We start from the raw sequence: 15,046 nt of genomic DNA on the forward strand, positions 1-15,046 counted from the left end.
TGTTGGCAGCCATACAATTACCTAAGAAACTGGCTATAGTGAAGTGCAGAGCCCACAAGACAGATGGTATGACAATAACAAAGAGGAATACTGCAGCAGACGAAGCAGCAAAAATGGCAGCAGTAGGTGAGAGGTGTCTAATGGCAGTCCTACAAGGGGAAGAGCCAGATGGGCGTCCACAAGAAATGACAATTGAGGACATAAGAGATGCTCAGGAGACAGCTAGCCCAGAGGAAGTAGAACAATGGGACAGGCGAGGTGCTTTCAAGGATAGGGATACAGGAGTATGGAGAGGGGGTGAAGGATTGTGGGTAGCACCCACAGCACTATTACCAATGCTGATAAAAGAAGCACATGGGATAGATCACTGTAACAGGAGGGTAATAATAGAAACTATCAGGAAGAATTGGTGGTCTCCATACTTGGCTTGCATGGTGGATAAGGCTTTGAGGACATGTGAGTTGTGCGTGACAAGAAATGTCAGAAAACATTTTACAGCTCCAATAGGTCATATCCCAGAACCTAGAGGCCCGTTTAGACACTTAATGATGGACTTTGTGGATATGGCAGAAAAGGCAGAAGGGAAGCAATACATCTTAGTAGTAATTGACGTGTTCAGCAGATGGGTTGAGGCAGTGGCCTGCGCCAGAAATGATGCCAAGACAGTGGCTAAGTTCCTGTGTAGGGAAGTAATCCCAAGGTTCGGTATCCCAGACTTGCTAAGTTCAGACAATGGACCTCACTTTGTAAACAAAGTAATTAAATCCCTCACACAAGCATTGTGCATTAAACAAAAGTTGGGATGTGTGTACCATCCCAGTTCCCAGGGCAAAGTAGAAAGAGCAAACGGGACACTGAAAGAGAAAATCGCCAAGATATGCCACAGTACAAACCTAAATTGGGTTTCAAACCTAAAAGCGTTGCCACTAGCACTGATGAAGATGCGCTCACAGACAAACCACACCACACACTTGACACCTCACGAGATGCTCACAGGAAGGCCGATGCCTGTGGCATACACACGAGGCCCCTATAAGGGCCCATCGCTGGAGCAAATGGAAGGCGAAATGTCAAGTTATGTAAAGCACTTAACCCATATACATAGCCTCTTGTATCCTCGGGTTGGCGCAGCAACACAAGGAGCACCGGTAAAAGAGCCACTTAACTAGGTAGAACCAGGAGACTACGTATACATCAGGGTATTCAAGAGAAAACATTGGAGGGAGCCGAGGAGGGAAGGGCCGTACAAAGTGGTGTTAGCTACCCCCTGAGCAGTCAAGGTTGAAGGTAAGGAATACTGGTATCACCTCAATCACTGTTGTCGTGCACCAGCTCAAGCAGACACCGAGGAAGACACCTCAGTCTCAGACACAGAACAGCCACCACAGACCCAACAACCCTCCTCTGGGAAAAAGCCCACAAAGCAACCCTCCAAGCCAAAAGGACAGCAACCCATTGACCAAGAACAACCATCGACATCTAGGGCGGAGCCACGGTCAAGGGAACAAGCGCCTACTTCATGGTCACGAAAAGACTAGGGCAACCGCGCTCCAACGACGAGGACGAGCAGGACCCTTATGGTCCTACGCCGGTGACAGGCCCAGCTGCAGAAACGCGCACCAGAGTTAGAGCACGCACACGGCAGGAAGCAACAGACAGCTCGTCATCAGATGACATAGTGGGACCATCTGTGGGTCCCCCAGATAACATAGTTGACATAATCCCGACAGTATATACAGGCCCAGCAGGGAGCTCAGGGACCCCATTGAACGACGAACAGACAGATCACTCATACACTGTGGGCCTAGGCATACCCCCAGGTCCATATAGCACCATAAATCTCGAGGAACTCTGGTCCACACTGAATGACTAGAAAGTAAAATAATGTCCGTACTCACCATGGTACAGATACTCCCAACCCGTGGTAACAATGCGCGAAAGACACCATTAGATAAACCTGACGGAGCAGGCAGGAAAGAACGAGATGGGCCAACGACACAACTCTTTTATGTAGCGTGCGTGATAGGACTGTGCTTAAATGTAGCAATTGCAATAGGATTCCTGGCAGCCTGTACCGAGGGTCGTGACCCACAGGTAGAGACGAACCACACCCACAATGAATGGATAGTGTTCAATGGCTCTGAGATAGGTATTAGACTCAAACGGGACTTAGGTACAGGTTCTGCCACCATCAATGGACGGACGGTCTTTCAAGGAGCAGGGTCTTACCCAACATTGGTGGGGTGGACAACGACACAGCCCAGACGGCCATAGAAGGACACATGAAATGCGCCTTAGGGTTACTTGCTCATGCCAGCGTTCGAAAGTCTATTTTGTAATGTATTCATTTGAATATACAGGTCCCTTTCCAGCATCAGTCTCCAACCCCGTAGAGTGGGCTACTAACCAATCGGCATCCTACTACACTCTGACTCTCGAAATTCGTATTAGACGGCCAGGTGAGGTGACAGTAGACCCAATGACTAGCATCGTTGTCACAGGACATCCTGTAGACGATGAGGAGGGCAGTCACTGCCGGCTAATCCACGCATTATGGTACTATAGTCTCCATGCCACAGCTACCTACCCGTCTTCGTTGCAGTGAACTACATTTGTTGAAGCCTATAAGGCTCGAGTCTATGTTCCAGCATGGAGCCCTGGGTTCCAGTTCCGTCAGGCCAGTAAAGATTTTTGGGCCAAATGCACTGATAGCACGAGCAATAAGTGTAGTCCCCGCAACTCTTCTCTACAGGGTGACTATACAGATCTTATGTCATATGTTGCAGTAAAAAGTATCACCCAATATAACACGACAGCCGATGCGGCCGGGGGCAATTTGTATCGCCAATGGCTGATAGACTCAGCCCATGAAGTCACCACCAATAGTACATGTATCGTATGCCATGATAGGTCCAAACAGCTCCCCTATATAATGCCTATCAGGGGAGTGGATGAGTGTGACAAGCCCCCCTATAATGATACACATTTATGCCCTGCACTCTGCCTGTTAGGATCAGCAGCCAGAACACATGGGCCAAAATGGATGGGCAACATAAGTAGATCCTGCACGTACCAACCAGTGGCCTCACCAGTTCCAACCGATATGACAGTTAGGACGCGACCTAATCAAGAGTTTCCCCTATGTGTTCGCTCGAAGGGAGCAGTGTGGGTGGGTTTCCTTCCTAAAAAGGCTTGTAAAGATACGTTGGATGCTCATCATCCCATAGTAAACGTGCTCTCACCCTGTAACACATCAGAATATGGGTGTGAGACGGCCGTCCCAGGGTTAATGACCGTTCCCAGTCTTAGATTTGGCACACTGCCACTAGCTGATATTTTTTGGTATTGTGGGGACGGCACAGCACTTCAAACGCTCCCCCGAATGTGGCATGGTCTCTGTGCCCCGGTTGTGCTAGAAGGAGGTCTTACAGTACTGGCATTAAATGACTCTCTCTTAGATAGTCTCCTAACTCAAACCCCAACTCACACCTCACGCGCTAAACGGGACATTTCGAAGTATGTGGAGTACACAAATTCTTCTGTACTCCCGGCCTGGTCGGAGGATCCCCATATATACATAGACTGGAAGGGCGAGCCAGTAGGCGTCCCAGAGGAACACAGAGCGCTCTCGGACAGCTCTTAGACCATGTGGGCTAAGACGCGTAGGAACATGAGGTGGATAAATTATGTATGGTACAATCAGCAGCGCTTCATCAACCATACAATTGCAGCTCTAGGACTCTTCTCAGAACAATTGCACGCCACAACACTGATGACTGTGGACTGTGGACTGTGGGCCGGAGCAAGGCGTATGTGATATGATTGGTTCTGACTGTTGTGCCGTTATCCCACTGCACACGGGCCCCATGGGATCACTATCCGTGTTATTAACCTGTATGAAAGCAAACCGGGACCAGATGGTCCGTAGCTCAGGCGAACCAGATCCCGCTTGGTATAAGTGGTTGCTCTCAGGAGATTGGCTGGCAGGACTGATGCGCATAGGTATGATAATTCTTACAGTGCTGCTAGTTATAGCTTTTATTGCTTGCTGTGGACTACCCCTACTACGTGCTTTGATTGACAAAACAGTCCACTCCCTTTTTGGCCAGTACATGCAGTTGCACGTCATAGACGCAGACGCAAACCCAGACCTGTTTCCGCTGTTAGACGAGGACGACCACATGCTGTACGAGAATTGACTGCCCCCGTACTAACCCCTAGCGTGTAATTTATCTGTCCGCGTCCGCTATGTCTCTATGTGTACAGAATGATGCAGTGCCTTCCGTTCCGGCGGAACACCTTGTGCACACCTTGAACGCGACTCTGCAGGCACAGCCTATCGCTTCTAGAATGCATCCGGTGTCCCGCACTTCACTTGCTGTTTTTCGTGCCGACGACTGGCTCTGGAAGTGGACCTATCTGCTTATCGCTGGTGGCTGCATATTAAGTTAGAAAGAGAGCCACAACGCACTTGGAGGTCATACCCACCTCAATCCTCACAAGACCTGTGGAGCGCCCTCCACGAGGATGAACGTCCCATCCCACTGATTCTTTCACACGCGGATATCATGCTCGAAGAAGCAACTTGGATAGCTTGGCATCAACCAGATGAGGATTATTGGCTCACGGACAGACTAGTTTTGCGTGTACATTCTTACGAACTTCGCCGGTGCATTTCAGTGGCAACACTGTATGGACCCAAAACAAGACATGCATATTGCGCAACATTCAGCAAAGCATGACTCGGCAGTATTACACCCTGTTCTTTTGCGGATATCCCCTTTGGACCACCCACGCTCGTGGAACGCAGGAAAGCCTGGCCAGCCTCCCACCACGGCCAGCCTGGCTACATCCAATCCTACGGAGAAACAGCGACTCGGAGGTGATGGCCATTCTCCCTAAGACATATTATGCTCAGACATTTTCGGACATTTGGCACTCACTTAAACATAAATATCAGATAAAGGCCACCTTGCCACGGTGGATGTACTCATCACACCACAACCACTATTGGTGGTGGCCGTAGTCGGACGCTCATAGTCTCCTACTGACTAGAGTGGAATTACAACTTTACATGTATATATGTTTGAGCCTGAAATTACTGGGGGCCATTGGTCCTGTTTTGTTTGTGTACGTTGTCTCTTTTGTGCGTGTGTGCGTCTCTCTGTATGTGTTGTGTGCAGGGCCATGCTGCGCTTGCCTTCCAGATGAGCCCTAGTCCGACGTCCTTGGACATGTGGGCGCCTGGAACTCACCCCTAGAGGCATCGCATGTCGGGTCGATAACACCGCACCCCACGACTGCTGCTGCACATGCCTCCAACTGCGCGTGGCCATTGATATGTCTGATTACATATGGGAGGACTTCGATCTGGGTGACGCGCCACGTCGCACATGGCTAACATACCTTCCACCGCCGACACCTGACACATGGTACACCCTGCTGGAGGACTCGCGCACTGTGCCACTCATCCTGGACAATGCAGATCTGTTTCTCCCAGAGGGGTTATGGATCCAAGCCTATCGCATGGATCAGTACGATCTTCAGAGAGAACTCCAAGTACACAGCTATGAAGTACGCCGGTCCTTTTGTGTTGCCTCCACCTATGGGCGCGGACGTATGCGCACGTATACATGCGCACATTGTCTCTCCCCACATAATACAAGCTACCACACGCCAGTATTGCACTTTGTTCTATTGTGGATATAAGCTCTGGACGTCCCACACTGCGGTTGTGCGGCATGGGTTTTCGGACACGATTGGGACGCCCAGATTCATGTACTCGTGGGAGGGGCCCATGTCATGGAGAGGGGGCTCCTCAGACGCGGTGGCGGACACGGCCCAGGATGACTGTTGTGCCGATCGCTTCCGGGACATTTGGGCGGCCTTGCGTGAAGGCCGACGCGTAAGGATCCCGCTACCATTATGGATTCAGTCAGTGCATCGAAATCATCATTGATGGTGGTAGAAGGACCATTACTTCCCATCGTATGCATGGACAGCTTGCTGACATGCCTAGACATTTGTGTTTGCGTAATGCGCTAGCGGTGTTCCTGGTGGTACCGAGTTCACTGTCGCGCTATGAGCGGCAGAGTGAGAATTTTCCCTCGCATTGGACTCCTGAGGGTTTTTCGCTCACTCCTGGTTCACCCTTTTGAGAATGAGCTTGGGACTGTATGCTGTTTTGGGAATGGTTGGGGAAGTGATGTTGTTTTGTATTTTGTTTGTTTGTGTTGTTTGGGGGGATAGTGATGTTGTTTTGTGTTTTGTTTGTTTGTGTTGTTTGGGGGGATGTTTGTGTTTTGTTTGTGTTTTGTTTGTTTGTGTTGTTTGGGGGGATGTTGTTGGGAATGCTGTTTTGGTTTCTGTGGTGATGTTTTGTTTCTGCTTTTGTTGTTTTCCCTTTATGTTTGTTTTTCCTTATGTTTAATGTTTATGGTTCATGTTTTGGTTAGGTGACAATCTCACTGGGACATAGGTTTTGTTGAGACTTTACAGTCTCAAAGGGGGGAGTGATGTTGTGAAAATTCTATAATGCATAAAGAAGTGCCCCAAAGGAGCATATGTAAGGACTTATTATGATTGATATCATAGGATATATGGGTATAGAGCTCAGATGTCATAATAAGAATAAGTAGTTAATTAATGCAAATAAACCACACAGGACTCAGACGAAGTATGAAAGAGAAAGGGAAGTTTATTGCAAACAAACTTAGTAATAACCAGAGCTATCAGGCCTGGGGGACATGGGAGTATAGTCTGGGGATCCAGGCCTGGGAGAAGGAGAAGAGGGAACAATGCCTGGGGAACCAGGCTCAGAGTTAGAGGGAGAAGAAGCCAAACTTGGAGAGAGAGAGGGAATGTAGCCAAAATGAGGAGATGAGACACGAGGAGGAGAGGTAGGACCTGCCAGGGGGTGAACATAGGCAATGGGAGGAGAAGAGGTACGTGGAGGAGAGGCAGGAGTTATCAGCCTAGGGCAACAGGGTTCAGCATGAGGACAACCATCTGTTTGTGTCCGTTGATCCACCAGGATAGGAGGCAGAGGTGTTTGAGTAGAAGAAGAGCGAGTCAGAGACGCCTGCATGATGTTAAAAGGCAAGAGAGGATGATCTGGGAGTGTAGAGGAGGACAGGCGCTCCAGGAAAGAGTAGAACTCCTGAGAAAGATGACGCAGCTGATAGCGGCGATAACTGGCCATGAACTCAGCAGGAGCTAGCCTCCTGTAGGGAGTAGACCGGGAAATCCAGATGGTGTGACCAGGACGAATTGGCTGACCCTGAGGCTGTGAACCTAAGAGGAAAAAGGAGTAACCCTGATAAGATAAAGGAACTAAGGCTTAAAGAATGCAATGAGCAAGCCCAGTCTGAAGGCCAGACTGAGATCATAATAAAGGTTAAAAGTTTAACAAAGTTTAAGAAAGAGCCAGCATTAAGGGCTCCAGCAATATACACAGTCATAGCAAAGCCTAGGAACAGCAGCAAAGCAATATAATATAACCAAGTAGAATATGTCAGTTAAATAACATTAATATATAATCATTTAAACATATAATCAAGTAGACTAGTAAGAGCAGGAATGAGGAAAACTTACTCATTGTAGCTGAGGAAAAGATAAGTCCACGTGGTGCCTGTCATGAAAGGCTGAGCAGCAAATGTGAAAACAACAAGGAAGTAAAGCTCTCTTGAGCATATTTTTTTAATACAATGACGAAAAAGGCTGAAAATAATAGGAAATCGAGAAAGGGGTAAAATCCATATAAGGGTATATGAGTAAGGGTCAGGTGATGATTCTGGAAAATAAGGGGAATTCAAAAAGGCAGGATATGAAGTCACTTAGTATGAGGTAATTTCGGGGAAATAAGGGGATTTTGGAAGAGGCATGTAAATGATTAGGCGGAGCCCCAGAGAACAACTTGAAACATATTGGGAACTTGTCTGAGAGTAGGAGGCATCAAAAAATAGGAGGCGCTTAGAGGCGCTGGAGTATATATTGAGGGAAATTTGGAGGGGAAGTTCAGAGTGTTTTTCGTGGGGTAGCTCAGACGGTGGAACCATTGTTGGATGCTGCAGCTCCTTCATTTCTTTTGATACTTTAACTTTTGTTTTGTAAGAAAAGTTCTGGTGAAAAGTGAATGCTCATTTCGGGTATTTCATTTGTTCTTTTGACTTAGTGATTTTTTTTGTTTTCTTTGAGCTCAATGGAATGGATGACTGATTGTCTACAATAAAGAAGTTTTTGCTCATTCTCATCCAGGTCTGAGGAGTTTTCTCACTACTTCAACAGTTTGGATTATAGTATAATTAGCAGGAATTGGATAAAGTAGTTGATAAATAGTTATAGTCATAAGTATAAATCACCCTTGTGATATGTCAGCTTGGAGGCGGGCTCTAAGTTCCGACAGTTCACTGATCTACTGGACTAGCAGGAGCATGTGTTACTAATAAAGACTGTAAAGCACTTCAGTCAGTTGAACTTATTAAAATCATCTGATAAATGATGTACTGTAAATATAAATGTAAATATAAGACACTATATAAGAGCCACACTGTAAACATGAGCTGTTGCAGTTTTTTCATCCCTGAATCTCTGCAACAAAACCAGTTAATAGTTTTCCTATTTAAGTGTAGCACATTAAAGTTTTTTACAATCGCTATGACAGGTTTTTCAATACATTTAACAAGTTTCCTAAACTCTTAACACGGTTACCACAACATCCGTCTTTGTAGGCTATACAATTAACACATTTCTTGTTGCTTTGATACAAAATTCATACAGTTACAGTTTTTCTCAATCGATTTGGTACATTTCTCCAAACTCGGGTAACAGCTCTCAAAACAGTTAACACAGCAAACTAAACACACTCTTATACTGGCGAAACCGTTAAGTATTCACTGCATTTCAGTCAGGACCACTTCGTAAATGAAGGTTAGCGAGCATACAGCTAGTGTTGGCTGGATGGTTCTGTTCTGGGAGATGTTCTTGTTAACATGATATATAATAAACACTATTCTTAAAGAATAACATACTATTTTTAATAATTTTGCATTAGTTCCATGCCATTTTCCCATGTCCATGTTGACCAACATGACATTTGCATCTAAAATATCACCAAATAAGTTATGTATTTTTTAAAAAGATATTATTTTCAGAATTATATTTGTGTCCCTTTTCACATAAGATATATTTTATTCAAAATAAACCTTATTTTTTGTAAATATTTTGTGTGCGTCCTTCAATTTGATTTTCCACCCCATCACACTAAATTGGTTTATCAATAAATAATGTACTGTTGCATTAAATGACATCACAAAGCGGAGGTGACATCATTGGAGCCTTGACATAATTGGAGCCGTGAACAAAAACAGGCAAGTACTGACATTCCTCTACATTCTTTATTTGTTGATTTTTCATGTTAGGCAGCTTCCGTCAAGCTCAAACCAACCAGCCCGTCACGCAAGATAGAGAGGGAAAACTAATTTTTATGTATTTTTTAACATTATTAATGCAAATAAAATTAGATTTCAGATAGAATGCACGTATGCTAGGTGAGGAACTTGACCACATGGGAGACATGCGGCCATTTTGGGATGATATTTACCACCCCGTCACATACCACCTCGTCACATGTTTTATTGTGACGTGATGGTAAGGAATTTGACGGGTGGTTCTGCTTCCCATTTGAATGTGAAGATGTGTGAAATCAAGGATTCTGATATAGGTTAATATTTTTTATCTGTTAACCCCGTTTTGTTTATTCATTACCTCACTATGTCACACAATCACTATGTCACTCAATCACTCTTTCACTCACTATGTCACTCACTCACTCACTCACTATGTCAATCATTCACTATGTCACTCAATCATTATGTCACTCACTCACTCACGCACTCAATCACTCTCTCACTCACCCACCCACTCATTCATTCACTTGAAAAGAACAGCGGACAAGCTGGTGACCAACGGGCGTGACATACCCGATGCCCATGTGCTATATAAGGCCCTAACTGAAACATCTACAACTGTTAAGTTTTTTTATGTGTCATCTGAAGCTGTTGAGCAGGCAATGGAAAAGATGCCAGGTAAGATTCCATTAGTGCCATCCACAATGAAAACCTATCAAGTGGTAACATGTGCTCCATGCAAAAGCAGCTAAGATGTCAATGCTTCACAACAAATCATTTTACTTTTAGCATGACAGCCCAGATGGTGCCAACAGAAGCAATTGCTTGGGAAAGTGGAGATCTAATTGGGAAGTGGTGCATGCTTAATTATGACAATGACCTTTATCCTGGGATCATCATGGAGACAGATGAAACGCATGCCCTAGTAAAATGTATGCACCGTGTAGGTGTCAACGGGTTCTTCTGGCCTCCAAAAGATGACTTGCTGTGGTATCTCTTCGATGATGTGCTCGAAATCATTCAAGCACCACAGCCTGTGACATCCTGCCACATGGAGATCCAAAGGGATGTGTGGATGCGACTCTCCCTGTCACTGTAATGATGCTCTTTTTTTTAGTTTTTCAGAGCATGACCAAAGTTTTCCATTAAATTTCCAGTGTTAATGTTTCCCCTCCCCAGTTTTATGAAGTTTAAAATAAGCATGAGCAATAAGCATTTGTCCATACCACCCTCTCACAGTGAAACACTCTGTGACATCAGTTACCACCCCATCACAGGCCATTTTGTTAAAAATGTATGTAAAAGAAAATAAATTTTACATAAATTAATATTGAATGATGTTCTTGTTTTGTGGACTAATCAAATAAATGTAACTTTATTTGTATTTTTTAAGTCTATTCGTTTTTTAAGTACAAACAATGAGGCCATTGAAATGTCACATTCATATTTCAAGATTAAAAAACTAAGAATAATTATTGAAATTAAATTACACACTTTCTATTAATGGTTTCCAAAAAATTGACATTTTACTATTAGGAAAACATTAGATTTTAAAATTATATTTTTCTTGTTTTACTAATCTTATTGCATACATATTGTCCGCGATGGGGTGATAAAAAATAGACTCCCTTGCCAGAATAAAATTGATAATATTATTAAGGATTTTGTGCCTGAGGTGTGAAAATATGTTTTTTTGGAGGATTAACATAATATTTAAAGTTGTAAGTAAAAAAAAAACTAAAAGTTTGTTCTTAATGAAAATGTCGACAATTGCAAGGTGGAAATGGCACCCGTTTCGTAGAATGACTCACATAGGTAAATAAAAAATAAAGTGATAAATGTACTGCATTCATTGAATCAATTATTTTATTGATCATGCCTCTCAATTACATCTGGCCAGAGAATTTCATCAGCATCACAGAAAATATTTTCACGAGTCATGCATCATGGGGGAAAATGCCTTGAATGCTGTATCCATCCTTGACATGCTTGTGCCTATACCACTATACCATTGCCCTCCAATCTATCCATCTCTTCAAACTCTTCTCCTCTTCCTACATCCTCAGCTCTTCTCGCTCTTCCTCCTACATCTTTAGCTCTTCTTTTTCTTTCTCTATCTCCTTTTTTCTCAATCTCCTCTTCCTCTTCCTCTTCACCCTCTACCCTGGCCACAACCTCTCACTCTTAAACCTCTTCTGTTTCCACTGCTCATACTTCTTTTTTTTCTCTTACTGTATCTCCTCATTTGTCTTTTTTGTTCTTCTTCTCTTCCCCTTTGTAGTTGTTGTAATTACGTAATTCAGCTGTGTGAACAATTAGGAAATTGGCTTTTTCTGTGTTGAGTGGATTACTAACTCATCAGATAACTATTTGGCATTAATTGAAGACACAAGGTGTGCAACTGACTATTTTACAATTCACAGAGTATTGTTTGTTGTGTTTTTAAAATGGTACAAAAATGCTTGTGATCTTTGTGAAGAACAATGAAAAAGTTACAAATGTTTTTACTGATATATTAAAGATATAGTTGGCTGTATGAACTGCTGTGATAAAATTAGGGATTTTTGTGCACAGTGTTTTGAGAAAATTATGCTTTTGACTTGTGATTTGTATGAAATGAAGGAGAACTTACTATCTGTTTAGGACAACTACAAAGTGTACTGATCATTGTTTTAATTGTTTTGAGAGCTGTTACCTGAGTTTGGAGAAATGTACCAAATCGATTGAGAAAAACTGTAAATGAAATACACAAAAAAAATAAATAAATCATTACCACACTCTGACTTCGGGAACCTAACAGAAAATATCATGCACAGTACTCTCACTCACTCTTACACATTTTCTACCACTTATCCGAACTACCTTGGGTCACGGGGAGCCTGTGCCTATCTCAGGCATCTCACGCACAGTAAATAAGTGCAATTTAAAAAAGATAAAACCTCAAAAACCCTTAGATAAAATGCTATTGCATACCGGAGAAATACAGCCATCCGCCATACCAAATCAAAGATACAGTACTGGTTCGGTAATAAACCGGATACAAATGGACATCGGGTAACTAAAGAACGCTGACAGGGGGAATACAAAACAATTAGCACTACACAGCCTGACATTTAACTAGCATCCCACATAAGATGGATAAAACAAACTCACGCACCTGAGGACCCCTGGCCAAGGCACTGGACAATGCGATACCCTGAATGGAGTGAGCCCTGATGCCGAGAGGTGAGGCAAGACCGCACACCTCATAGGCCTGAATAATGGCCTCCACTACCCAGTGTGCCAGGCACTGATTGAAAACCGGATTACCCCTATTCCGGCCTCCAAAACAGACTAAAAGTTACGCCAAAAGCTAGAGCGGTGGACATAAGTCCTCAAGGCCCTTACCAGGCAAAGCAAATGCAGCCTCTCCTGTTCCGCCGACTCATGGTGCGGGGGACAGTAGGCCTGCAGGATGATTGGAAAACCCGTCATCATGGGCATCTTAGGGACATATCCTGCCCTAGGGTGCAGAATAGCCTTGGACATGCCAGGGGAAAATTCTAGGCAGGTGGGGAGCGATCGACAAAGCCTGCAAATCACCCACTCTTTTGAGAGAGGCCAAGGCTAGAAGCAGAGCTGACTTCAGTGTCAGAAATGGGCACAAAGAGGGCTTCCAGCAGCCCCTCCAGGATCACAGAGAGGTCCCAGAAAGGAAGGCACGGTCTACAGGAAGGCCTCAGCCACCTGACACTACACAGAAAGCGAGAGACCAGAGGAGAGGGCCAACGAGGCGCAACCAGGAGAAGGTTGACTCGGTCGTGATGCACTCTGGCTAGGACTTGCAGGAGCCAATCTACCGTGGGAAAGGCGTACGGAAGGAGCCTTGGCCACATCTATACAAGGGCATTCAGGCCCAAAGGGGCCGGATGAGAGAGGGAGAACCACTGCGGACAGTGGGTCGACTCCTCGGAGGCAAACAGGTCCACTTCCGCCCGGCCGAAAATCTGCCAGATTTGCTCCACCATGTGGTGGTGGAGACAACACTACCCGGGCCTCAGCACTTGACTCGACAGGAAGTCTGCCTCCCAATTTACATGCCCAGGAATGAAAACCGCTCTCAGCAAAAGAAACCTGGTCTCTGCCTAGCGCAGAATCTGACATGCCAACCTGAACAGGGGGCGTGAACGCAGACCACCCTGATGACTGATTTAGGACAACACCGCAGTGCTGTTGTCCGTAGTAAGACATGGCTGTCCCTGAGTTGTGGGAGAAAGTGTTTTAATGCTAGAAACACAGCCCTCATCTCCAGGCAATTTATGTGCCACCCTTCCATAGACCCTGGGCAGGGCAGCCATCCAAAGAAAAGGAGTCCATTGAAAGAGTCCTGCAACAGTGACACACCCCTAGAATGGGACCCAAGGCCAAGAACTGGGGTCTTTTCTACATAAGAAGGGTACAAGCCCACAGCGCCTAACCCGTATAACCCTGAAGGGATGTTTGCGATGATGGAAGCCCGCACCCCTGAGCCAGAGTTGGAATGGCCTCATGTGAAGCAGACCAAAAGGGATAAGGTTGACTGCTGCTGACATGAGGCCGAGCACCTTTTGTGCTTCAGTGACAGAGAGGCCTCGGCCTAGCCGAATAGCTTTCACTGCTATTCAAAATGACAAAATGGAAGCCACCTGAGTGGGAGACAGATGTGCCCGCATCGTAGTGGAGTCCCAAACTACCCCCAGAAAGGTCGTTCTCTGAGAAGGAGAAAGCACACAGTTTCCTAGGTTCTGCCTGAGGCCTAAAGACCTCATGTGGGCAAGCACAACAACTCGATGACTGGGCCAGACTGAGCCAGTAGTCCAGTTAATTCGGTACATGGATGCACTGGGCAGCGTCCATGCACTTTGTAAACGTGAGTGGTGAAAGGGCTAGGCCAAAAGAAAGAACACAATACTGGTACACTTCGCCCCCGGAAGTGAACCTGAGGAACTTCCTTTGCTCTGGCAGAGTGCTTATGTGAAAATAAGCATCTTTGAGTTCGATCGTCACAAACCAGTCCTCGGACCTGATCTGGGACACGATAACTCTGAGCGTGAGCATCTTGAAATTGTAAATCTTCAGAGTACAGTTCAGATCCGACATGTCCAAAATCGGACGCAGCCCCCCGTCCACTGTAAAAGCCTGAGTCCTGCTCTGGGAGGGGAACATGCTCTATGGCCCCTTTCCTAAGAAGCTAGAGAACTTCCTCTTTGAGGAACACTGCCTGGTGCCACCCCACGATTGTGGTAAACACACCCTGGAAGCACAGAGAACGGGAGGAAAACTGGATTAACTGTGTTGTTATCTCTACAGGAACCTGTGCCTTTTTAACACACAAAGACTGAAATTATCTTGCATTTATCAAACTGCCATCTTTTAGTGTAGCTCTTACAAAAAAAAATAAAGAAAAAGAGAGGAACTCTTACAAGCTCTGTCTTTTAAACAAGTCAAAATATTTTAAACATAAATATAAAAAAAAAAACATAAATATATGCTTGCACACACTCGAAGTTCTATCTACTGTTTTATTTCCATTGTCATCGTAACATTGTAACATCGTGACATGAAATCCAAAATGTTCCCACACGCCTGATTTGAACGACGCGGCGCATCCGCCAACTCGG

At 45.0% G+C, this 15,046-nt stretch overlaps 2 protein-coding genes across 4 annotated transcripts in view; one reads left to right on the forward strand and one right to left on the reverse strand.

Annotated features, from left to right (window-relative positions):
- The window catches only part of LOC113646534 (CMRF35-like molecule 3), a 254,033-nt gene that overhangs the window by 118,063 nt on the left and 120,924 nt on the right, over window positions 1-15,046 (reverse strand). The gene's annotated exons all lie outside the window — the stretch shown is intronic.
- The window catches only part of LOC113661138 (CMRF35-like molecule 8), a 256,058-nt gene that overhangs the window by 66,220 nt on the left and 174,792 nt on the right, over window positions 1-15,046 (forward strand). The window lies entirely within an intron of this gene.

This window comes from Tachysurus fulvidraco, chromosome 18 (genome assembly GCF_022655615.1).
Source record: "Tachysurus fulvidraco isolate hzauxx_2018 chromosome 18, HZAU_PFXX_2.0, whole genome shotgun sequence".
NCBI lineage: Eukaryota > Metazoa > Chordata > Actinopteri > Siluriformes > Bagridae > Tachysurus > Tachysurus fulvidraco.